General features: G+C 51.7%; 1 protein-coding gene across 3 annotated transcripts in view; it reads right to left on the bottom strand.

Moving 5' to 3' along the window:
- LOC140385882 (carbohydrate sulfotransferase 9-like) overlaps positions 1-25,994 on the bottom strand; it is a 192,070-nt gene extending 166,076 nt beyond the window's left edge. Inside the window, exon 1 of one of the 3 annotated variants that reach the window (XM_072468494.1) lies at positions 25,821-25,994. The gene's annotated coding sequence lies outside the window, so the exon portion shown is untranslated. Of the gene's footprint in view, positions 1-17,102; positions 17,313-19,115; positions 19,418-25,820 lie in introns of those variants that run through there. The other 2 variants (XM_072468493.1, XM_072468495.1) reach the window with 2 other exon arrangements.
- Between the last annotated feature and the right edge of the window lie 286 nt (positions 25,995-26,280).

Here is a 26,280-nt window from a genome sequence, read left to right as displayed (position 1 = left end):
CCACCAAGCCTTCGACTATGACGCTCTTTCTCACTATCCTCATCACTATCATCCAACTGTACGTTTCCCTTTACATCTGCCAATTTTAACTGACTGTCATGTTTCATGGCCATTTTCTGAAGTTCAAACTCCCTCTCTTTATCTTTTTCCCTGATCTGTCTCTCCCTTTCTTTTTCTTTCTGTTCTGCTAGGGCTATTCTTTCATTTCTCCTTTTTTCTCTCGCCTTTTCTTTTTCCTCTCTCTCTCTTTCTTTTTCTTTTTTCGCTCTCTTTCGTATTCAAGCCGCTTTAACTCTTTCTCATGTTCCATTTGTTTAATTTGCAACTGAATTATTGCTATTTCCAATGAGTCAAACGGTATCTCAGGCAACTTTAAATGCTTAACCACCACCATAATTACCTCATCTTTTCACATTTTGTCAGGTAATGTTAACTGCAATGTTTTTGCCAAATCTAACAGTCTGCTTTTAGTCTCTGTCCGTAAAGTACTGCGTGTGACCATCTCCACCCCCAAAAACTTCTGAGCCTCTGAAAGAGCCATTGTCCACAACACACTCCCCACTTAAACTAAAATACCACACCGGAAAAGCAACAATCCTTCACTGTCTTTAAGTTCACAAAAGCCAATGCAATCAATAGACTTTTATCCTGGACGAACCTCAAATTGTTATGGGAGAGGTGTTTTCAGAACCCCAAAATGTATCATGGAGTTCACCCAACACCCACCTTTAATGGATTGTTGCTTTTGAAGCACACGGTGTGTTCCCCAGGTGTGGTATTACAATTATGGACACGTGGTTTTTAAAACAAAACAATGTTTATTCTATGAACTCAATTTAACTTTTAAAAAAAACATTGAATATCTTAACACCCATTACTTCAAAGATAACCTCAAAAGACTACAACACTAAATAATCCTTCAAAATGTTCCTTAAAACATCCAAAAGACTTCACCTTCAAAAACAGTAACACCAGGTTACAGTTAATATATATTTTCTGTTGGATGGCTGAGATATTTATCAGCCTGCAGTCGCAGCACGTTTTCATGCAGCGCACAGCCAACACAGGCACTTTTCAAGCTGCTGTCTCTCAAAACTGAAACTAAAACCTCAAAATGGCCGAGCTGAAGCCCAGCTCCACCCACACTCTGACATCACTGCATTTCTTAAAGGTACATTGCTTAAGCATCCATTTCTTAAAGGTACCCTCACATGACATTACCACACCACCATCTCCCCTGTTAGAAATAGGCTCAAATTCAGCTTGAAACCTCCTGCGACTGAAGTTACTGACAAGGCCAATATTGCAGCTGGCTCGTGTTTAATTACCGACTCAGGTTGAAATGTTATGGCAACGTCGCGTGGGGGCGGGGCTGGAAGATGCAATGAGCAATTCAAAATTCCATCGACTTGGACGGAACTGCAAAATCCCGATGGCGGGAGGGGTTGTCAAATTCTGTCCTTGGTCTTTTAGTTGTTGGAAATAAAGGTGATCAAAAGAGAGAGAGACGTCTTTTGCAAAAGTTTCAAGACACTCGCTCCTTATGGACTCTCTCCATTCTTCCTTGCCCAAGTTTTGCTTTGCCATGTGTCACTTTGCTGTGCTCAGTGAGTAGCCCTCTTGCCACTGAGTCAGGAGGTTGTGGGTTCAAATCCCACTCCAGACACCTTGGCACAAAAGAAACTCCAGGCTGATATCGGGACATTGCAGTATTGAGAGATTGCCGCACTGGCCGGAGTGCTGTCTTTCACAGCACCCCAAGCTGCTCCCTCAGCGGAATGGGAAAGATTCCACAGTCAGTATTCTGAAGAAGAACCAGGGAGTTACCCCAGGTCCCTTGGTCAATATTTATTCCTCAACAAACATCGCAGATCTGATTGTCATCGCTTTGTTGTCCGTGGGATCTTGCGGAGCGGAATTTGGCTGCTGCGTTTCCGATATTAAAGCAGTGGCTACACTTCCGTTATGGTGTGAACCAGGGAGTGTGGTCAAAAGGCAGAACCACATGGGCAGCACGGTGGGGCAGTGGGTTAGCCCTGCTGCCTCGCGGCGCCGAGCTCCCAGGTTCGATCCCGGCTCTGGGTCACTGTCCGTGTGGAGTTTGCACATTCTCCCCGTGTTTGCGTGGGTTTCGCCCCCACAACCCAAAGATGTGCAAGGTTGTTTGATTGAACACGCTAAATTGCCCCTTAATTGGAAAAAATGAATTGGGTACACTAAATCTTTTTTTAAAAGGGCAGAACCACTCAAGCAATTTTCTTCCCCCCTACGGACAGACATTTGCGGTTTTGTCAGAAAAACTTCCTTTAGGATGTATCGCTTAACTTGGACTTCGCGAGGGTGGCACGGTGGTGCAGTGGGTTAGCACTGCTGCCTCACATCGCCGAGGACCCGGGTTCGATCCCGGCCCCGGGTCACTGTCCCTGCGGAGTTTGCACATTCCCACCGTGTCTGTGTGGGTCTCACCCCCACAACCCAAAGATGTGCAGGGTAGGTGGATTGGCCACACTAAATTGCCCCTTAATTGGAAAGGTTAAAAACAAACTTCTACTTCTCAAGTTCCACAGGGTGTGTAATCTTCCGGATCATTCTATTTCTGGTGGACATGTTATTTCTTGTTATCAGTTTTAACTCAGCCTAACTCCACGACTAACAGCTCAGCTCCCTCCTTTCCAAAATCTAATCTTAGCATTGCGAATTCTCCGATTTATTTTGCCTGTTTCTTCATTCTGGCTCTCGTTTATGTTAGTCCAGCGGTGGTGGTGGCCAGAACTACAAAACATAACAATATGGTATAATTAGTTATGGAGGTACAGTGTTTAGTAACTATTTACAAGTCTGGTAGCTATGTACATTTGGTGTTTTATATTTACAGATTACAATTAAAATGAAGCAATCAGTCGATCGGGGGCCCTGGTCGTCCTCTGTAATAGTCGGAGCCTCGGTGGTGACTCCAGTGGAGGCTCGGGCGTCTGTGACTCCGGGAGCGTGGCTTCGATCTCCATGGCAGCTTTGTCACCCCTAGACGGCGCTGGTGGGGAAAACGGCTGACCCGGAAAGGGAGCGCCTGCGGAGGGCGTCGGTGGGTGGGGGGCCTAGGCAGGGGCGGCGGAAGGATCGATCCTCCTGTAAGGTGCTGCGGTGGAGGGGAGGGTGGGACTGGTGGCTGGAATGTGCGTGGAGTTCCGGCAGGCGCCAGGTCCCGTAGGAGATCGTATCTTGTCGGGGTACGCCACGTAGGCGTACTGGGGGTTAGCATGGAGCAGATGGACCCTCTCGACCAACGGGTCCGACTTGTGCGCCCGCACGTGTTTTCAGAGCAGGATGGATCTGGGTGCTGCCAGCCAGGTCGGGAGCGAGGTTCCAGAGGAGGACTTCCTAGGGAAGACAAGGAGACGTTCGTGAGGTGTCTGATTGGTGGTTGTACAAAGTAGTGACCGGATGGAGTGGAGGGCATCCGGGCGGACCTCTTGCCAGCGGGAGATTGGAGGTTCCTGAACCGTAGGGCCAGTAGGACGGTCTTCCAGACCGTTCCGTTCTCCCTCTCTACCTGTCCGGGGATTGTAACTGGTCGTCCTGCTCGAGGCGCTGTCCTTGGTGAGCAGGAATTGACACAGTTCGTAGCTCATAAAGGAGGACCCCCTATCGCTGTGTATGTAAACGGGGAATCCAAACAGTGCAAAGATGTTATGGAGGGCCTTGATGACGGTGGATGCGGTCATGTCGGGCCAGGGGATGGCGAATGGGAACCGGGAGTACTCGTCAATCACGTTCAGGAAGTACGTGTTGCGGTCGGTGGAGGGGAGAGGGCCTTTGAAGTCCATGCTGAGGCGTTCAAAGGGACGGGAAGCATTTATCAGGTGCGCTCTCTCTGGCCGGTAGAAGTGCGGTTTGCACTCCGCGCAGATTTGGCAGTCCCTGGTGGCTGTCCTGACCTCCTCGATGGAGTAGGGCAGGTTGCAAGTTTTGAGGTAATGGAAAAAGCGAGTGACCCCCGGGTGGCAGAGGTCCTTGTGGAGGGCTCGGAGCCGGTCCACTTGTGCAGTGGCACAAGTGCCGCGGGACAGGGCGTCAGGAGGCTCATTTAGCTTCCCGGGACGATACAAGATCTCGTAGTTGAAGGTGGAGAGTTCGATCCTCCACCGCAAGATCTTGTCGTTTTTTATCTTGCCCCGCGGTGCATTTTCGAACATGAAAGCCACCGACCGTTGGTCCGTGAGGAGAGTGAATCTCCTGCCGGCCAAGTAATGCCTCTAATGTCGCATAGCTTCTACTATGGCCTGGGCCTCCTTCTCGACTGAGGAGTGGCGGATTTCGGAAGCATGGAGGGTACGGGAGAAGAAGGCCACGGGTCTGCCCGCTTGGTTGAGGGTTGCCGCCAGATCTACATCAGACGCATCGCTCTCGACCTGGAAGGGGAGGGACTCGTCGATGGCGTGCATCGTGGCCTTTGCAATGTCTGCTTTGATGCGGCTGAAGTCCTGGCGGGCCTCTATCGACAGGGGAAAAGCTGTGGATTGGATCAGGGGACGGGCCTTGTCCACGTAGTTGGGGACCCACTGGGCGTAGTAGCTAAAAAACCCTAGGCAGCGCTTCAGGGCCTTGGGGCAGTGAGGGAGGGGGAACTCCCTAAGGGGGCGCATGCATTCAGGGTCGGGGCCGAGAACTCCATTTCGCACTACGTAGCCGAGGATGGCTAGGCGGTCGGTGCTAAACACGCATTTATCCTTATTGTATGTTAGGTTAAGGATTTTAGCGGTCTGGAGAAATTTTCGGAAGTTGGTGTCGTGGTCCTGCTGGTCGTGGCCGCAGATGGTGACATTATCGCGATACAGGAATGTTGCACGTAAACCGTACCGGTCAACCATTCGGTCCATCTCGCGCTGGAAGGCCGAGATCCCGTTAGTGACACCACAGGGAACCCTTAAGAAGTGATAGAGCCACCCATCTGCCTCGAAGGCAGTGTATTTGCGGTCACTAGTGCGGATGGGTAGCTGGTGGTAGGCGGACTTGAGATCCACCTTGGAGACGACCTTATAATGTGCGATCCTGTTTACCAGGTCGGATATGCGGGGGAGAGGGTACTCGTCCAGCTGCGTAAACCTGTTGATGGTCTGACTGTAGTCGATGACCATCCTATGCTTCTCTCCAGTCTTTACCACCACTACTTGAGCTCTCCAGGGGCTGTTACTGGCTTCAATGACCCCTTCCCTCAGTAACCTTTGGACCTCTGACCTAATAAAGATCCGATCCTGGGCACTGTACCGCCTGCTCCTGGTGGCGACGGGTTTGCAATCCGGGGTGAGGTTCGCAAACAGGAAAGGCGGGTCGACCTTAAGGGTCGCGAGGCCGCAGACAGTAAGGGGAGGTATAGGGCTGCCAAATTGGAAGGTCAGACTTTGAAGGTTACACTTGGAAGTCTAAACCCAGCAGTGTAGCCGCGCAGAGGTGGGGAAGGACGTAGAGACGGAAGATTTTGAACTCCCTTCCCTGGACTGTGAGGTTTGCTAAGCAAAACCCCTTTATCTCCACTGAGTGGGAACCGGAGGCCAGGGAGATTTTTTGATTAACAGGGTGGATGAGGAGGGAACAGCGCCTTACCGTGTCGGGGTGTATGAAGCTCTCCGTGCTCCCAGAGTCAATTAAGCAACACGTCTCGTGCCCGCTGATGAAAACGGTCGTCGTAGCGGTTGAGAGTGTTCGAGGTCGAGATTGATCCAGAGTCACCGAGGCCAATCGCAGTAGTTGGAAATTCTGTTCAGGCAGTGTGCGGTCGGCCAAGCTGGGGTCCTGGGGTTTCATCCAAGATGGCGTCTCCCATTTGTCGCACATGGCTGGGGGTGCACAACGGCAGCGCCCATCCCTCAAGCGGGCGTCCGTGGAACAAGATGGCGGCGCCCGGGGTCCGCACGTGGCCCTGGGATAGGGGGTGGTGGCGACCGCTGGCCATACGGGGCTCGTGGAGAAGTTTGTGGTGGTGGTCCGGATTCGCCGCTGGAGACTGCGGCCACCGCTCAGGCCTTACATACCCCCACGAAATGGCACTTTTTGCCGCATCCCCTGCAAGTGGCGGGGGTGTTTGGCCTGCCCGCAAAAGTAGCAGCGGGGCCCCTCGGGGTTGGCAGGCCGCCTTGCAGCGCAGGACTGCCGGGGAACGGGGAAAGTCTCCGGGTCGGCCGCTGCGGGGTTCCACGCTGCCCAGGGGGCTGCCGCAAGGTCGGGAACATAGGCATGGGCGTTCCTGGAGGCCAGGTCCAAGGAGCCTGCAAGGGCCCGTGCCTCCCTAAGACCCAGGGTGTCTTTCTCTAACAGGCGCTGGCGGATTTGTGATGAAAGCATACCTGCCACGAAAGCGTCCCGGATTAAGAGTTCCGTGTGTTCGCTCGCCGAAACTTGCGGGCAGCCGCAGCTTCTGCCCGGCACCAGGAGCCCGCGGTAGAATTCCTCCAACGATTCCCCAGGGGTTTGCCGTCTTGTTGCAAGCAGATGCCAGGCGTAGACCTGGTTTACCGGGCGAATATAGTGTTCTTTTAGCAGCTCGATTGCTGCATCAAAGTCTTCCGCTTCCTCGATGGGGCTGGTTTAGCTCACTGGGCTAAATTGCTGACTTTTAAAGCAGACCAAGGCAGGCCAGCAGCACGGTTCAATTCCCATACCAGCCTCCCCGAACAGGCGCCGGAATGTGGCGACTAGGGGCTTTTCACAGTAACTTAATTGAAGCCAACTTGTGACAATAAGCGATTTTCATTTCATTTCATTTCATGAGGGTGTAGATCTCCGGGCTCACCCTTGAGTGCAGGATGTGCAGTTTCTGCTCTCCCGTGGGTGCGTTTTCTGTCGTCTCGAGATACCCTTTAAAACACGCCAGCCAGTGCTTAAAGATTGCCGCTGAGTTCGCCCCGTGGGGGCTGAGTGGCAGACACCCCGGCTTGATTCGGAGCGCCATCCTTTCTTCTTAAAATCTAGTTTATTAAATTGATGCACGATCAATGACCACTAAAACGGGGTTGTAGTCCAACTGAAGGCTTTAATAAGCTAGATGTTTCACCCAGCAGCTCAGGTAGAGAATGAGGGCTGCTGGGGCGGCACGGGTTCTTATACCCCGCCTTTCAGGGCGGAGCTATTATACACTCTAGCCAATAGCAAGCATATAGGTTCTACCAATGGTACTTCAGCCTCTCAGGCACCTTAATACCTATAATACCACACAAAGGCTGGAACTGGATTTTTAATACAGAAGAAGACGTATGATTCATAGACTCAGACTCCCAACCATGCTGAATGAGGCCATTCGGCCCATCGAGTCTGCAACGACCCTCTGAAACAGTACTCCGCCCAAGCTCACTTCCCGCCCCCCCCCACCCCCGCCCCCCACCCCACCCCCTTATCTCAGTAACCCCACCTAACCCACACATCTTTGGATACTAAGGGCAATTTAGCATGGCCAATCCATCTAACCCGCAGAGCTTTGGACTGTGGGAGGAAACCGGAGCACCCGGAGGAAACCCACGCAGACACGGGGGAGAACGTGCAGACTCCGCACAGACAGACACCCGAGGTCGGAATCGAGCCCGGGCCCCTAGCGCTGTGAGGCTGCAGTGCTAACCACTGTGCCACCGTTTCCCGGCCTTTTCACTTGTCCATTACAACTGAAGCAAGCTCAAGCGTACCTGTCCCTGGAATTTAGCACATTTACAAAGAGATGTTTACAAATAAGATTGTGTTAAATGAGATGCAGGTAGCGCCTCACTACCACAGCAACAAAGTGGCTTCAGGGTCTGTGCTGTATTCATGTTTGCTCAATGACTCGGGAATCTGAGCTGCCGTAAAGGTGCAGTTGAAGCTGAGACTTGCTTCAGGCCAAGCTTAACTCTGCATCAAACCTATGCCCCAAACTAGCCCCGGAAGCCTGATGGTGTGGTGTGTAAGCTACTTTGTTCTGCGTCTAATCCTTCCCCAGATTGCGGCCTCCAGCGGGAAGGCAGCCTGGGCAGCTGAGTGCTTGAAGCAATGAAAAACGTTCCCGTCTCTTCCAGCGCCGATCACCCATAACTTCGCAAACTCTTATTAGTTCATCAGTGGTGGAATATGGCTTCCAGCTGCAGCCCCCATGTCAGGTTTTGTTCACCTGTGCTGCACAAGTGTAGGGGGGAAAGCCCTGTGGAGAATCCCAAATCTATTGGATGGGCTGACTGAATGTTGGGCAGCAATGGTGTTTTATATCTGTCCCGGGCCTTGGGTCAAGTTAGGGAGTGCATGGTGGACTTGTGATTTTGTTTTCTCTTTGCCAAGGAATGTTCTACTTAATAATAATAATCTTTATTGTCACAAGTAGGCTTACAGTAACACTACAATGTAATTACTGTGAAAAGCCCCTAGTCGCCACACTCTGGCGCCTGTTGGGGTACACGGAGGGAGAATTCACAATGTCCAATTCATCTGACAGCACGGGCGAAATTCTCCCCAAACGGCGCGATGTCCGCCGACTGGCGCCGGAGGAATTTCCGCCCCGCCAGCTGGTGGAAACGGCCTTTGTTGCCCCGCCAGCTGGCGCGGAAATTACATGTCGGGGCGGCGCATGCGCGGGAGCGTCAGCGGCCGCTGACAGTTTCCCGCGCATGCGCAGTGGAGTCTCTTCTGCCTCCGCCATGGTGGAGACCGTGGCCGAGGCGGAAGGGAAAGAGTGCCCCCACGGCACAGGCCCGCCCGCGGATCGGTGGGCCCCGATCGCGGGCCAGGCCACCGTGGGGGCACCCCCCGGGATCAGATCGCTCCGCGCCCCCCCCAGGACCCCGGAGCCCGCCCACGCCGCCTTGTCCCGCCGGTAAATAGGTACTTTAATTTACGCCGGTGGGACAGGCAATTTATCGGCGGGACTTCGGCCCATTTGGGCCGGAGAATCGAGCGGGGGGGGGGCCCGCCAACCGGCGCGATTCCCGCCCCCGCTGAATCTCCGGTGCCGGAGACTTCGGCAACCGGCGGGGGCGGGATTCACGGCAGCCCCCGGCGATTCTCCGACCCGGCGGGGGGGTCGGAGAATGACGCCCCACGTCTTTCAGGACTTGTGGGAGGAAACCGGAGCAGCCGGAGGAAACCCACGCAGACACGGGGAGAACGTGCAGACTCCGCACAGACAGTGATCCAAGCCGGGAATCGAACCCGGGACCCTGTGAAGCAACAGTGCTAGTTGTGCTACTGTGCCGTCCGTTTTATTTTTGCATTTGCACTAATCCTGTACCAAGTAGAAATTTGGTCCATTTGCTTCGCAGGACTGTTTTTTTTTCAATGAATGGAGAATACCACAAAATCTTTAAGAGCCTACAAATAAAGTTATTTTATGCTAAAAGGCAAAAAAAGCCATCGGGTGCTGCTAGAACAGGGGCAGTGGTGAATGCAGCTTCCAAGCCATCAAATGCGTTCTGACACTTTGTCCTTTTGAACGAACCGGCCAGCGGAGCAACTACACTGCTGAAATTTGGCAGATATTTCAGATAAAACCCGCTTGCGTCTAGAAATCTCAAACCTTCCCGTTTTCCTGTGTTTCGGCACGACTGATAGTAAATGCCAAGCTGTTCAAATCCCAGAAGGGAAACCTAATATGACTGCCTCACGTTTGTTTGTTTTTTCAATTGGGATAGGGTGAGGAGAGATTGTCAAATCCAGAAAGGGTGGGCGCGATGCAGCCAAACTGGAGCAGCGAGCCGCGATGAGCACGTTCAGCCGGGTGTTTCCCGGCACTCGCAGCGGCGAGATACACCTCAGAGACTCTGTTTCAATTCGGGGCCCCAGCTGGGGACCCCCCCGCCAAGGTTGTACTTGGTCCCGTTTCCTGCACTGTGGAGCTCCACTCGCCGTAACTCCTCGGTGCAGGAAGAGACGGGACGCCATTTTAAATGCCGTTCCGATTTCTCAACCCCCCCCCCCCCCCCCCGCCCCCGGCCAAAGCCCCATCTCACATGTGGAGGGGCCCCGAGGACCCCCTCCACACCTCACATCACATGCTCAGGACACCCCCTTCCCGAGCCCCGCCATGGGGCAAACGTCACCCTGGCAGTGCCCCTGCCAGCTGGCAGTGCCACTTTGGAACCTTGGCAGTGTCAGGCTGGCACCCCGGTGGCTCTGCCCAGGTGCCACCCTGCTCAGAGCGCAAGCACCTCCTCTGGGAGACCCCCACAAGTGCGGTTCCATCTGGCCCTTGTTTGTGGGAACCAGCACTAAACGACACTTGCCCGAGGTCTCCGAGGCGAACGGGTTAGATCCCAACGCCTCGGGTAGAACGGGGAGTGCATATTAGAGTGAGACTACCTGACTCACTCTAATATGTAGATTTGCAAAATACTGACCCCACCCACAATGGGCAGGATTCAGATTGCGACGCCTGCCGGGATCATGTTAGATCTCGCGAGGAGTGGCAAGCCAGGTAGATCCCAGAAGAGGGATCTCCAAGCATCTACCGGCCGGGCTGCATCACCTTTCAGGCACAATGCGGCCAGTAGATTGCTCCCGATGTCCCCGACTACCTGTGATGATTTTACAGTCAAGTAAATGTTTATTTAGTTATTTTATTTTTAAAATTTAGAGTACCCAATTCATTTTTTCCAATTAAGGGGCAATTTAGCATGGCCAATCCACCTACCCTGCACATCTTTGGGTTGTGGGGGCGAGACCCACGCAAACACGGGGAGAACGTGCAAACTCCACACGGACAGTGACCCAGAGCCGGGATTTGAACCTGGGACCTCGGCGCCGTGAGGCAACAGGGCTGACCCACTGTGCCACCGGCTGCCCAGGTAAATGTTTAATAAGAAATGGAAAAGAATGAAATAGAATTGCACTCAAACACAACAATGGCTTCACACATTGCCGATACTTTCGAACTGTTCCAAGCAATCTTAATTGAACCACCTCCAGACCAAACATACCCTCCATCTGTTCAGCTGCTCCTTATCGGTAGCCTTGTGGATAGCACAATTGCTTCACAGCTCCAGGGTCCCAGGTTCGATTCCCCACTGGGTCACTGTCTGTGCGGAGTCTGCACGTTCTCCCCGTGTCTGCGTGGGTTTCCTCCGGGTGCTCCGGTTTCCTCCCACAGTCCAAAGATGTGCAGGTTAGGTGGATTGGCCATGATAAATTGCCCTTAGTGTCCAAAATTGCCCTTAGTGTTGGGTGGGGTTGCTGGGTTATGGGGATAGGGTGGCGGTGTTGACCTTGGGTAGGGTGCTCTTTCCAAGAGCCGGTGCAGACTTGATGGGCCGAATGGCCTCCTTCTGCACTGTAAATTCTATGTAAATTCTATTATCGATTTTTAAATCTATAAATTTCCAATTGTTTTTACCACACAAGACCGGTGATCTCTCCTGGGTGCCCACTGAGGTGAGCAGCAGCTGGCTTGTGAGATCTGGGTTTGTTTACTCCGCTTTCCAGCAGCTGACCAGCAAATCCTGCTGTGGGCGGAGATCGTAAACAGCTTCCCCCATATGTGTCAGTGTCTCCTTAAATACGTGCTTTCCCTTTAATCCCTCCATTGTCTCACCCAGAGTGCTCGCTCCAGAATTGATTTGCTCCGTTTCTTTGTTCAGCACACTGGGCTAAATCGCTGGCTTTTAAAGCAGACCAAGGCAGGCCAGCAGCACGGGTTCAATTCCCGTACCAGCCTCCCCGAACAGGCGCCGGAATGTGGCGACTAGGGGCTTTTCACAGTAACTTAATTTGAAGCCTACTTGTGACAATGAGCCATTTCATTTCATTCATTTCAGTTCAAAAGGAAAAGCAAACTCACTGTCTCCGTACCTCATCTTTAACATTTTTCTTTGACCCCCTGTATATCCCCCTGGGGCAGCACGGTAGCATTGTGGATAGCACAAATGCTTCACAGCTCCAGGGTCCCAGGTTCGATTCCGGCTTGGGTCACTGTCTGTGCGGAGTCTGCACATCCTCCCCGTGTGTGCGTGGGTTTCCTCCGGGTGCTCCGGTTTCCTCCCACCGTCCAAAGATGTGCGGGTTAGGTGGATTGGCCATGATAAATTGCCCATAGTGTCCAAAATTGCCCATAGTGTTGGGTGGGGTTACTGGGTTATGGGGATAGGGTGGAGGTGTGGACCTTGGGTGGGGTGCTCTTTCCAAGAGCCGGTGCAGACTCGATGGGCCGAATGGCCTCCTTCTGCACTGTAAAGTCTATGATCTATGATCTTCTCCTTTGAACCACAAGAACCCATTCAAATTTCCTCCTGTTCTGTACACATCTTTACTAAATTACCCGATGTAAGCATCTGGTTGAAGTATTTCTAGGCTCATTACCATGTCAAACCAACAGTTTAGATTCACACAGTCACTCTGTCCGTTGCTTTAATAACCAGTCACAAACTTCAACCGTTTAGAAATTATGACAGGAATATTACCAGCAGAAAAATATTACCTGGGAACTCTGCAATAGCTTTTACGTTTGCATCTTGTGGGACCACCTGACCATGTCCGACAGTGTGGCCGAAATATGTAACCCGTGGTTTCGTAAATTCACTTTTAGCCAAATTTACAACGTTCTGCAATTTGATTCGTGCCTTCAAATGTTGTGGATGTCATCACAGTGGTTAGCACTGCTGTCTCACAGCGCCAGGGACCCGGGTTCGATTCCAGTCTCGGGTCACTGTCTGTGCGGAGTCTGCACGTCCTCCCCGCGTCGGCGTGGGTTTCCTCCGGGTGTTCCGGATTGCTCCCACAGTCCAAAGATGTGCAGGTTAGGTGGTCTGATCACACTGAATTGCCCCTTAGTTAGGTGGGGTTACAGGAATAGGATCTAGCAGGAAGGCTTTCAGGGGCCGGTGCATTCCTGATGGGGCGAATAGCTGCCCTTTGCACTGTAACGATTCTATACATTCCATGTTCCTTCCAAGTTTGACTGAATATTGCTAAGTCACCAATATATGTCCCCGAGTAATTGACACTTCCACCCTGGGAAAAAGCTTCTGACTATCCACTCTGTCCAGGCCCTCATACTTTTGTGGACTTCTATCAGGCCGCTCCTCAACCTCCGTTGTTCCAATGAGAACAAACCGGGTTTAGAATCATAGAACTTACAGCGTTCGGAGGCAATTCGGCCCATCGAATCTTCACTGGCCCTTAGAAAGAGTACCCTATTTAAGCCCACACCTCCACCCTATCCCCGTAACTCAGTAACCCCAACTAACCCTTTGGACACTAAGGGACAATTTAGCATGGCCAGTCCACCTAACCTGCACATCTTTGGACTGTGGGTGGAAACCGGAGCACCGGGAGGAAACCCACGCACACACGGGGAGAAAGTGCAAACTCCACACAGACAGTCACCCAAGTCAGGAATTGAACTGGGACCCTGGAGCTGAGACGCAGCAGTGATAACCACTGTGCCACCGTGCTGCCCGCTGATCCAACCTCTCCTCATAGCTAATACCCTCCACACCAGGCAACATCCTGGTAAACCTGTTCTGCACCCTCTCTAAAGTCTCTACATCCTTCCAGTAGTGTGGCGGCCAGAATTGAACACTATATTCCAAGCGTGGTTCTATACAGCTGCAGCCCGCCTTGCCAATTTTTATACTCAATGCCCCAGACGCAGGAAGTAACTTTTTGTGATAAACACTGACTGTCCCACTTTCTCAATGTAATCCTGCAATTGTGGAATAGGATATGAATGTGCCTTTGTTACTGCGTTCACTTTACGCTAATCAATACACAGTCTTTTTGATGCATCTGGTTTTGGCACCATCACAATGGGTGAACTCCAATTACTGTGACTGGGGTCTCTGATGTCATTTTGAAGCGTAAATAAACTTTCTACTGGTACAAACAGGAGCGCACATTGAGGGCTCCATGAGGAGGGTGGCGGATGCCATGGAGACCCTTGTTCCAAATAATGCCCATGTTCTACCAGAGGCGTACACAGACCTGCACTCCATCGCTGTAGCCACAGGTGAACTTTTGCTGTGGCTACACGAGATGGTGACAGGGCACCTGGACTGCCCTGCAGGGACCATTTTCCTCCAGGAGTCAGGAAGGAGCTCTCGGACAGCCAAAGGAAGGAGGAACGTCAGGCGGGCATCCCTGGGATCTCATCTCAGGACTCTGAGGAAGTCTGGCCCTTTGGAACCCCCCCCCATAATTCTGATAGGGTGTTCATTTACATCCTGACCATGAGATGCAAAGCGGCTGCACGGTGGCCTCTGGTGGGAATGGTGGCCAAGCATGTCATTTCCCGCCATCAGGAAACCGCCGCCGTAGTGACTGCCCCTGCTCTCCACGAACCCCACTGATAGCAGAGGGGACAATTCTGCCCTGTGTGTATGTGACAAGATTTATTCACAGTGTTTTAAAATGTCTACTCCATGTGTTGTTTCCAGTTTCCAGCTCTTCCTGCAGCTTGCTTACCTTCCTCTGAGTCCACATCCAGGCTTAACCAATCAAACACAGTGATCATCAAGAGTAAGCGGACTCACATAATCAAACACGGAACCACATGCATTATCTCATTATCAACAACAGAGAGGGCAGCACGGTGGCGCAGTGGGTTAGCCCTGCTGCCTCACGGCGCCGAGGTCCCAGGTTCGATCCCAGCTCTGGGTCACTGTCCGTGTGGAGTTTGCACATTCTCCCCGTGTTCGCGTGGGTTTCACCCCCACATCCCAAAAGATGTGCAAGGCAGGTGGATTGAACACGCTAAATTGCCCCTTAATTGGAAAAAAATGAATTGGGTACTCTAAATTTTTTTTTTAAGAGGAGAGAGAGGCGGAGAGGGTTAGGGAGAGAATTTCAGAGCTTAGTTCCTTCGCAGTCGAAATGCAGCCACCAATGATTGAACAATTACAATTAGGGGATGCACAGATGCCTTAATTAAATGAGGGCAGAGATTGTCATAGTATGCACCCATGCATATCATGAGGTAAAAGCAGGCAGTGACAGACACCCAGGTGAGCCAATCAACATACAGAACAGAACACAACCAATCACCAGACAGAACACCAGAGGGGGGCTTCCAACTATAAAACACACGAGGCATCAGCACTCCGCCTCTTTCCACTGGTGATAGCTGTAGTGACAGTCAGGGTGGACAAATCATTCAACACCATCTACGCGTGGATCAGAGCTAGCCTGGTCTAGATAGTTAATGCTAGTTTACTTAGAGTAGTAGAGAGTCAACCCACAGGCAGCGGTGGGCTTCGTTACTGAAGTTCAGTAAATCTTATTGAACCAACGCCTACGTTTGGTGGATGCTTCATCGTTTAACTGCATCGTGTTGCAGTCCGTGTTACCCCAGGGTGAATAACACGACAGAGATCTCAGAGGGTTGGATTGGATTTGGATTTGTTTATTATCACGTGTACCAAGGTACAGTGAAAAGTATTTTTCTGCATGCAGCTCAACAGATCATTAAGTACATGGGAAGAAAAGGAAATAAAACAAAATACATAATAGGGCAACACAAGGTATACAATGTAACTACATAAGCACCGGCATCGGGTGAAGCATACAGGGGTGTAGTGTTAATGAGGTTAGTCCATAAGAGGGTCATTTAGGAGTCTGATAACAGCGGGGAAGAAGCTGTTTTTCAGTCTATTCGTGCGTGTTCTCAGACTTTTGTATGTCCTGCCCGATGGGATAAGCCGGGTGGGAGGGGTCTTTGATTATGCTGCCCGCTTTCCCCAGGCAGCGGGAGGTGTAGATGGGTTGAGGTGTTCGAGGCGGTTTCAGAGATAGGGAAGGACACGCCAACTGAAGGAGTTGAAAAACAAGGTCGGGAATTTTTGAAAATCGAGACTTTGCCAGGCAGCACTTAATTTGTTACAGACTCATCTCTTCAAGTGGATTCATCTTTGCGGGCAAGTGTTTGGCCAATCATTTTTTAGTTGCAAAAACAGAAAAGGACACAACATTGTGAATTATATCAAAACACAAATTCGCTCGCACAGGATTTGCTCATGGTGGAAATATTCATGCCTTTGCTGTTTTTCCATTGTTCAACAAAAAAAATGTTACAAATTTATTTTCACAAAGCCTTTTGGTATATTCTCGATTGTGTACAGGACATTTCTCGTATTACTGGCCTCTGTTTCTAATCTGGATGTTTCGTACCCTTGGCTTAAGCAATATCTCAGGTTTGCAGCTTCACTTTGTCTCCAATAATATAAGTAGCGAATACTGAGCAAATCTCGCAATATCTCTGGAGGGAGAGTTAACTGGCTGAACTTTACCAGGTGGGATTTACCAGGAAGGTCAGGTTGAGAAGAGTGCCAGTGCGGAGGAATTTATCGAGGTTGGCATCGTGGTCCTGCTGGTCATGGCCGCAGATGGTTACATTATCTAAGTACGGAAAGGTGGCCCGCAAACCGTACTGGTCGACCATTCGGTCCATCTCTCTTTGGAAGTCGGAGACCCCATTTGTGACACCGAAAGGGACCCTAAGGAAGTGGTAGAGGTGACCGTCCGCCTCAAAGGCAGTGTATGGCTGGTCCGACTTCCGGATGGGGAGCTGGTGGTAGGCGGATTTCAGGTCAATTGTTGAGAAGACCCGGTAGTGCAATCTGATTGACCATATTAGATATGCGTGGGAGGGGGTACGCATCGAGCTGTGTGTACCGATTGATGGTCTGGCTGTAGTCCACGACCATCCTGTGTTTCTCCCCAGTTTTAACCACTGCCACTTGGGCTCTCCAGGGGCTGTTGCTGGCCTCGATAATACCCTCCTTAAGCAGCCGCTGGACTTTGGACCTGATGAAGATCTTGTCCTGGGTGCTGTACCGTCTGCTCCTAGTGGCAGCGGGCTTGCAATCCACAGTTAGATTAGCAAAAAGGGAAGGGGGATCGACCTTGAGGGTCGCAAGGCCGCAAACGGTAAGGGGGGGTAAGGGCCCGCCAAATTTGAGGGTGAGGCTCTGGAGGTTGCACTGGAAGTCCAGGCCCAACAGGAGTGCAGCGCAGAGATTAGGAAGGACATAGAGGTGGAAGTTACTAAATTCTACGCCCTGGACCGTGAGGGTGACTGCACAAAAGCCTCGGATCAGGACGGAGTGGGATCTGGAGGCTAGGGAGATCCTTTGATTGGCAGGGTGGACCGCGAGGGAGCAGCGCCTTACCGTATCTGGGTGAACGAAGCTTTCGGTGCTCCCGGAGTCCAGCAGGCACGAGGTCGCATGGCCGTTGATTTTAACCGTCGTCGACACGGTGGCCAGGTTGTGCGGGCGAGATTGGTCCAGCGTCATCTAAGCGAGCTGCGGGTAGCCATTGGATGCTTCGGGTGGCGAGCGTGTGCGGTTCCGATGTCGGGATGTCCGGAGACCCTGTGGGGGACAAGATGGCGGCACCCATGGTGCGCACATTGCGGGGTCGGAACAAGATGGTGGCACCCATTGGTCGCACATGGACCCGGGAGAAGATGGCGGCTCCCATTGTGCGTCTGGCATGGGGGAGGGGGCGATAGCGGGCGCGATCTCAGTGACTGCAGGGGCCTGGCATACAGCCGCAAAGTGGCCCTTTTACTGCCGGCCGGGCAGTGTTGGAGGGGGTGCTTCTGCTGACCGCAGAAGTAGCAGTGGGGACCCCCGGGGTGCGCGGATCGCCGTGCGGCCAGGCGTATTGCGAAGGCAGGGCCCCGGCTGAGGAGGTCGTCAGCGGGGTCCAGGTGGGGTAGGAAGAAGTAGAAGGATGGGCAGCGTGGCGGGAGAGGTACGATTGTACGTTGCGGGATGCGACCGTCATGGAGAGCGCCAAGGTTTTCGTCTCCGCCAGTTCGAGCGTGGCCCCTTCCAGCAATCGTTCTCGGATGCGGTCTGACGCAATCCCCGTCACGAAGGCATCGCGCATGAGGGGATTCGCGTGTTCGGCGGCCGTGACGGCCTGACAGTCACAGTCACGGACAAGTGGAATTAGGGCCCGCCAGAAGTCTTCGATGGACTCACCAGGTAGTTGCGAGCGGGTGGCGAGTACGTGCCTGGCGAAGAGCGTGTTCGTCTTCTGCGCGTAGTGTTCTTTGAGGAGTTCCATTGCTTTTGTGTAATTCGTGGCGTCTTGGATCAATGGGAACACGCTGGAGCTCAGTCTGGAGTACAGGACGTTTACCTTCTGAGCCTCCGTTGGCGCGGGGTCCGCCGCGTTGATGTAGGCCTCAAAACATGCTAGCCAGTGAGTAAAGTCTTTTCTGGCGTTGGGCGAGTGCGGATCCAGCTGCAGGCGATCGGGCTTAATTCTGATCTCCATTCTGTGGAAAATCTGACTGTAATAAATTGATGCACGATCAATTGCACAAAGACTAAAGTTGGGGACAACTGTGGCTTTATTACAGTCAGATGCGTGGCCTCCTGCTGCAGCTGGCGAAATGGCAGGGCACTGGAGGTCACGCATATTTATACAGTTCTCCGTGGGCGGAGCCAGCCGGCAGGAGCTACCGGCGATGCAGGTCCTACCTTACGTCTCCTATTACAGTGGTTCACCACACATTGTCATTCAGAGATTGTGCTTTGCAATCATGTTTCACTGTAGTTGTTCCCCCTCCCCACCACCAACCCACCCTCCTCCCCACCACCACCACCCCCCACCCCCTTCTCCTCCAACAGCCCCCCACCCTCTCCTCCACCACGACCACCAACCCCTCCCCCACCTCCTCCCCCCAACCCCCTCCCCCATCACCACCACCACCAACCTCCACAACCCCTCCTCCCCCCACCACCATGACTGCACCCCCACCCCCCCACCCCAACCCCCCACCACCACCTGCCACTGCCCACTTTGGAGATGTCCCCTAAATTTAAACAAGGCAGCTCAGAGACACACACAAGCAAACAGGTAAATAATTATCACCAGCACACTGCAAAGTTCTGTTTGAGGCGGGGGGGGGGGGGGGGCTGCAGGGGCACTCAGTCACCTCCAATCCCCTGGGGGGGGGGGGGTGTGCAGGGTCAGTCTGTCACCTCCAGTCCCCTGAGCCCCTTTTGGATTCCTCCTGTCAGGGTTCCAGTCGCACGTTTGGTTGGTGGAGCTTCCCAAAGCCCCTGATGCATCCCCACAGACCACTTATCCAGTTGCTGCATCGCAAATCAGGACTGAAAGCGAGATAAGCTGCCTTTTAAACAAAAGAAACAGTATGTACTCACAGTAAGTGTTCCTCTCTGTGCTCCCACAGTCAGGCGAACTGTGCAGATGTTGCCAAGTGAACTTTTCCTCCCCCCTTTCACCAGAAACGATAGCCAGGAACCATCTCCCATGTCACTGTTTTCTCTCTCTGTCTGTCTGCCTCAGTCTTATGGGATGTCTGGGAATGGGAGAGTGTGGGTTGTAGGCTGGGAGCAGAGAGAGAGAGAGAAAGAGAGGATCATCTCTGGCATGTGTATCTGAAGAGAGAGAGAGAGCTTAAAACAGCTTGTTACTTAACTGAGCTGCTGTGTGTCTGAAGCTTCACATCTGGTGTCAGCCAATCACCGGGATAGACACTCCTCCTCCCTCTGTGGACTGACTACAGTAGCCCAGTCAAATAATCCATCCTTATTCCCAGGAAAGGAGAGAGCAACAGCAAACAGGGTCAGGACAAACCAGCCCCCTCCCTCCCTTCCCCACTGGAGAGGGACTATTGCTTTGCTGGAGGGGAGGGGAATGAAAGAGAGAGACTGAAACATTACGTAAGGGGACATTACTAAACAGCAAAGGAATGACAATTAAGGTAACAGTGCATCGCAAGCAAAGCAACTGCAGGACATCAACTTCACTAAAAGGCAGGATTAACAAAACTCCATTTAAGGACAGCCTCGGCTGTTCGAGTGAGCTCAAACAGTTTATTATTCACCCTCAAGTGCCATTTTAGTGCAAACATTCATCATAAGTGGTTTTGTCAGATCTAGATTTGCAATTTTAACACCTAGACCCACCCAGTAGCCCCAGTTCGGAATGGGTGTGATATTTACAAAGAAGGCACAGCACACCAATTAGTCAAGCAAATAATCTTAATTGCGAAAGGGGTTGGAGTACAAGAGTAAAGAGTTTTTACCACAATTATACAGGGCAATGGTGAGGCCACACATGGAGCGTTGTGTACAGTTGCCGTTTCTTTATCCAGGGAAGTCCTACTGGAAGGGGTGCAGCAAACAGTCCACAAGAGACTGTGCGGAGAGATTGCGTAGAGTTGGGGCATGTGTTGAGGCACGATCAATTGAACAAAAGCTAGAGTGGGATACAACTGAGGCTTTATTGCTCTAAGATGTGTGGCCTCCCACAGCAGCTGACGAAATGGCTGCTGAATGGAGGACACGCATATTTATACTCCACCTACTGGGCGGAGCCAGCAGGCAGGGACTACCAGCGAACCTGTAGTACAGGTCATACCTTATATCACCTAATAAAGGTGTAACAGTGGTTTACCACGTGTATTTTCCAGAGTTTAAAGCATAAGAGGCGATCTCAGCGATAAAGTTCAAAATCCTACGAGAGTCCTGAAGAGGGGAGACAGCGTTTCCTCTGTCTGGAAAGGGTAGAACTGGGGCCACAGTCTCGCAAATACGGGCTCAGTTAGTTGGGACTGAGGTGAGAAGACAATGCCTCACTCGGGGCAATAATGAAAATCTTTATCGTCACAAGTAGACTTACATAACACTGCAATGAAGTTACTGTGAAAAGCCCCTAGTCGCCACATTCCGGCACCTGTTCGGGTACACGGAGGGAGAATTCGGAATGTCCAAATTACCTAACAGCACGTCTTTCGGGACTTGTGGGAGGAAACCGGAGCACCTGGAGGAAACCCACGCAGACACGGGGAGAACGTGCAGACTCCGTACAGACAGTGACCCAAGCCGGGAATCGAACCTGGGACCCTGGTGCTGTGAAGCCACAGTGCTAACCACTGTGCTATCATGCCGCCCAAGGTCCTGTCAATCTTTGGATATTCTGTCCCAAAGCGCTGTAGATGGTCGGCCTTTCAGAAATGAGTGTGATCATCAAATATCAAATCAGGCATTGTATAACCCGGGGGGTAATTCCACAGGGAAGTTGTTTCCAAAGCCATGCACCTGACTTTTAATCTTAGAAAACAGCTCCTACTGCACCATTGCCCAGCATTGGTGCACCATTCAAACGAGCAGCACGGTAGCACAGTGGTTAGCACTGCTGCCTCACAGCGCCAGGGCCCAGGTTCGATTCCCTGTCTGTGCGATGTCTGCACGTTCTCCCCGTGTCTGCGTGGGTTTCCTCCGGGTGCTCCGGTTTCCTCCCACAAGTCCCGAAAGACATGCTGTTCGGTACATTAGAAATTCTCCCTCTGTGTACCCGAACAGGCGGCGGAATGTGGCGACGAGGGGATTTTCACAGTAACTTCATTGCAGTGCAGGGTGCTCTTTTAGGGGTTCGGTGTGGAGTGGATGGGCCAAATAGCCTTCTTCTGCACTGTAGGGATTCTCTGATTCACCCGACCAGGTTCCCATAAGTAACGAAGGCATTTATATAATTCCTTTCTTTCTTAGTCCAGGATTTACCAGCTATTAATACCTCAACTAAATTGGTAGTCAGATCACTTTCCCCCAAAAATAGATTAACATCGCTCAAAGCAGCCGGAACTAACCCACAACATCACTTCACCAAAGCAACGCCTTGGTCGGCATCACACCCACCACGTTAAGCATTCACTCCATGTGTGTCCTTCAGGGAAGGAAATCTGCTGGCCTTACCCGGTCTGGCCTACATGTGACTCCAGACCCACAGCAATGTGGTTGACTCTTAGCTGGCCCCTCAAGGGCAATTAGGGATGGGCAATAAATGCTGGCACAGCCTGCGACGCCCACGTCACACGAACAAATTTTAAAAACTCTCTCCACCACCAACGCACAGAGGCAGCAATAACCAAGAGGAACTCCAGCAACTCGCCAAGCCTCTTTCAGCAGCACTTTCCGAACTCGGTCGAATGGGAACACCATCACCTCCAGGTTCCCCTCCAAGACACTCACCGTCCTGACTTGGAAATGTATCATTTACCTTCACTGTGGCTGGGGCAAAAATCATGAAGCTCCCTCCCGAACAGCACAGTGGGTGTACCTACACCACATGGATTGCAGCCGTCCAAGAAGGCGGCTCACCCCCCACCTTCTCAAAGGCAATTAGGGATGGGCAATAAGTATTGGGCTGGCCAGCGGTGAATGGAGAAATGAAGAAATGAAGAGCCATGATTGAATGGTGGAGTGGACTCGATGGGCCGAATGGCCTTACTTCCGCTCCTATGTCTTATGGTCTGATGGTCTAAGATTAATTAATAAGGGGATCAGGGGTTATGGGGAGAAGGCCGGAGAATGGGGATGAGAAAATATCAGCCATGATTGAATGGCGGAGCAGACTCGATGGGCCGAGTGGCCTAATTCTGCTCCTAGGTCTTATGGTCTTATTTCACTCGCTGTTGTGCCGAATGGATTTTCCAAAGAACGTTGGGCATTTTGTGTTGAACATCGCAGGACAGAGAAGTGGACAAACTTGTATTGACCTCAATAATTGAAAGGGGCCATTCAGTGTGACCTGAAAGAAGAAATGGTACCACGCCAATCACTCAATTCCTGTAATTATTGCCATAGCAACAAAGACTGGGGTTGAATTTGCCCATCCCAAGTTTGGTGGTTGGGTAGAATCTGGCGGGAGCCAAAAAGTCAGAAATCTGCCGATTGGAATTACTTTCCAATTCTCCCAATGGTGGCTGGTGGCATGAATACCATTCGCGCGCACTTGCATCTCATGAATACTCATTAAAACAGCTGTCCACCAGTGTGTCGACAGGCCTTTCAATCTTCTGCCACACCGGCAGGAAATCAAGGTTGGCATCAAACCAGGGGCACGATTTAACGGAGTACAAACAGAGTCCCGTTTTGGGCGTGGAGAGCGGGGGCTTTCGCGGCATCTGCAGCGCAGAGACTGACGCACTATCTAACGGGACTTTGCCGTTTTGTTGGGCCTCTGATCTTTTGACCCCCTTCGGCATCACCACCGCGGCCTCCACCCCCTCTCACCTTGAAGGACAGGGTACCTCCAGGCCCGATCACTGGCACGGGCAGCCTGCCACCCGGGCAACTAGGCACTGCCAGCCTGGCACCCTGCCACACAGTAGCGTCCATCTGGACAGCGCTGTGCTGAGGGCCTCAGGCAGCCACCGCAGCAACGGTCGGAGGTTCGACCGGGAGTGGAGTGCGAGGTGAGGAGGAGGGGCGAAACCGGAGCACCCGGAGGAAACCCTTCGCAGACACCCGGGGAGAACGTGCGGACTCCGCACAGACCGTGACCCAAGCCGGGAATCGAACCTGGGACTCTGGAGCTGTGAAGCAGCAGTGTTACTCACTGTGGTTGCAGATAGGCGGCACGGTGGCACAGTGGTTAGCACTGCTGCCTCACGGCGCCGAGGACCAGGGTTTGATTCCGGTTCCAGGTCAACGTCCGTGTGAACTTTGCACATTCTCCGTGGGTCTCACCCCCACAACCCAAAGATGCGCAGGCTAGGTGGATTGGCCAGGCTAAATCGCCCCTTAATTGGAAATGCTTTTATTTATTTTTTTAAAATGAGGTTCCAGGTGCAGAACCTGACACAGGAACCTGCCATTCTAGTTGCCAGGACAACTGCTGGTTGAGCCAGCCACCACGGCAATCTCAGGCAAAACCTGTTTTTACGAAACGGGTTTGGAGTCGAGTTCATTCCCTAAATGAAGTATTTTCCTTAAACCCGGCATCGTGTCGTTCACTGGCTTGCTTGTGCACTAGTTTAAATGCAGCTCGGGTGCCAGCCCTTGGGATTCTGCCCTTTGTTAATTATGATGCAAATTCCACCGTGCGGCCAACAAACACTGTTAACTTGCCATTTTGCTGCAATTAGATTTAAATAAAAAACAAAAGGTCCTGGAAAATCTCAGCAGGTCTGTTAGATCTGTGGAGTGAGGAACAGAGTTAACCTTTCTAATCAAATAAGACTCTTCATTAGAACTAGTGGACTGTGATTGGTAGGTGTGTTGTCATGGAGAATGCACCAGTTGATGGTGACTGACAGTTAACTGCCAAGCATTGTTTGAAATCAATCAGAGTCCACTTGCCATCCAATCAGCACTCTCTTCTCATACAGTATGAAGTTTGTTCCTCTGACATTGGCATTCCTATCATTGTCCTGATGAGTGTAGGAAGAAAAGCTTCAACAAGATGTATTTTTTCAGCTATTTACTACTAATAGAATTTTTTATGATTGCGCTTGATCTGCATAAAGGACAGAGAGGCTAGTACTCAGGGACACAGCTTTTGTTAAAAGTTAATCTCTGTACTCTTGAGAAGCTGGAGCTGTTCTCCTTTATGGGAGAGACAGTAGGGAGCGAATTAAAAGAGCTGTCTAAAATTGTGATGGGTTTCGATAGAGTAAAAATGGAGAGCCAGGTTTCCAGTGACAGGAACCTTGGTAACCAGAGGGACACAGATGGAAGGTGATTGGCAGAGGAAGCAGAGAGGGAGATGATGGGGCATTTATCTTTTAAAATGCAAAGTTGGGGCGGCACCGTGGCGCAGTGGTTAGCACTGCTGCCTCCCGGCTCTGAGGACCCGGATTCGATCCCGGCCCCGGGTCGCTGTCCGTGTGGAGTTTGCACATTCTCCCCGTGTCTGCGTGGGTCTCACCCCCACAAACCAAAAAGATGTGCAGGGTAGGCGGATTGGCCGCGCTCAATTGCCCCTTAGAAAATAAATAAAATGCAAAGATGTGGTCATCAATCTGCATGGTTCCACCTGAAAGGGTTGTAGAGAAGTAATCGCTTTCAAACAGAATTGTATTTGCATTTGCAAAGGAAAAGGACAGTGGGGGAGATATCAGAGGGAATGGGACTAATTGGATAACCCTTTTAAGGGGCCAGCCAACACAGGCAGGATGGGCCGAACGGACTTCTTCTGTGGTGTTTCTTTCTATGATGGACTGTTATGGGCCAAGTGCTAAGACACTGGATGTGACCTGATGGATACATTAATCAAAGCATTTAGACTAAGGGAGTGCATCCCAGCTGACAGCGTAACAAGCTGTTGTGACCTCTGCAATCGAGGTGTGTAAATCAGTATGAGCTGCTGACAAGGCTGGCTGAAGCTAGCCTGCTCTCAGGGAAGAGAGAGCGTGGGAAGGAGTGAGCGACGTCAATATGCATTTACGTGGCACCTTTAATATAGTCAAATGTCCCGGCGTGCGCTACACGAGTGTCTCTCAGACAACGGACGACAGCGAGACACCGAAGGAGATATTCGGACAAGTGACCCAGTGCACCGTCAAAGCAGTAGGTGTTGAGGAGAGTTGGGTAAAAAAGGAAAAGAGGGGTAGAGGTGGAGTGAGGGGATTGCAGAACTTGGGGCCCAGGTAGATGGTGACATGGCCACCGCTGATGGTATGATTCGTTGGCCACTTAAGGACCTCAAAAGGTGACAGGCTGTCATATGGAAGACGGGTTTATTTTACAACCCGCGCCCCCCCAATATTCAAATACGCTGACGGGGCAGGGCGGGGGTGGGAGGAATATCCCTCATGTGGCTCCATGTCAAATTTGAGTCTGATGAAGCAACCTGTAACATGTTAAAGGCTCTGTATTAATTTTGGTAACGTTTCTACCTTGTGCAATGCACACCAACATGAACAAAAGTTAAGTATGTTTTCATACAAGGTAACACCAGAGGCATTTGGGTTGAAATCATTGAAGATTCAATGTTGTGCTTCAAGTTCAAATTTCCATTTGAACTTTGATCCCTTGACACCAGCAGCTCTCTCTGCCACTGGGCTGGCCACGTTCGAACAAGAGTCAGTCAAGTGTGATCACTGGTGAAGTGGAACTCACCTGGGAGAACGTTAAAAGCTAACTTCAGTACATTCAAGTACACAGGCTGCGATCAGATTACATCTTGTATCAAACAATGGCCCAGTGGGCAGCACTCCTGCCTCGGAGTCAGAGCGACTTGTGTCAAATTGTTCTCCAACGTCCAAGGCAAGATCTCGGCTGGCAATCTCACTTCAGTACTGAGGGAGTGCCTGCGCTGTCAGAAGTGCTGACTTCCGGAAGCTGTCCTCTCAAGCGGAAGTAAAAACAGAGAATTCTTTCATGGGCGGCACGGTAGCACTGTTGCTTCACAGCGCCAGGGTCCCGGCTTTGATTCCCGGCTTGGGTCACTGGCTGTGCGGAGTCTGCACGTTCTCCCCGTGTTTGCGTGGGTTTCCTCCGGGTGCTCCGGTTTCCCCGTCACAAGTCCCGAAAGACGTGCTGTTGGGTGAATTGGACATTCTGAATTCTCCCTCAGTGT

Source organism: Scyliorhinus torazame, chromosome 11 (genome assembly GCF_047496885.1).
Source record: "Scyliorhinus torazame isolate Kashiwa2021f chromosome 11, sScyTor2.1, whole genome shotgun sequence".
Classification (NCBI taxonomy): domain Eukaryota; kingdom Metazoa; phylum Chordata; class Chondrichthyes; order Carcharhiniformes; family Scyliorhinidae; genus Scyliorhinus; species Scyliorhinus torazame.
The sequence above is the reverse complement of the archived record's forward strand: the minus strand, read 5'-3'. Positions and strand labels throughout refer to the sequence as shown.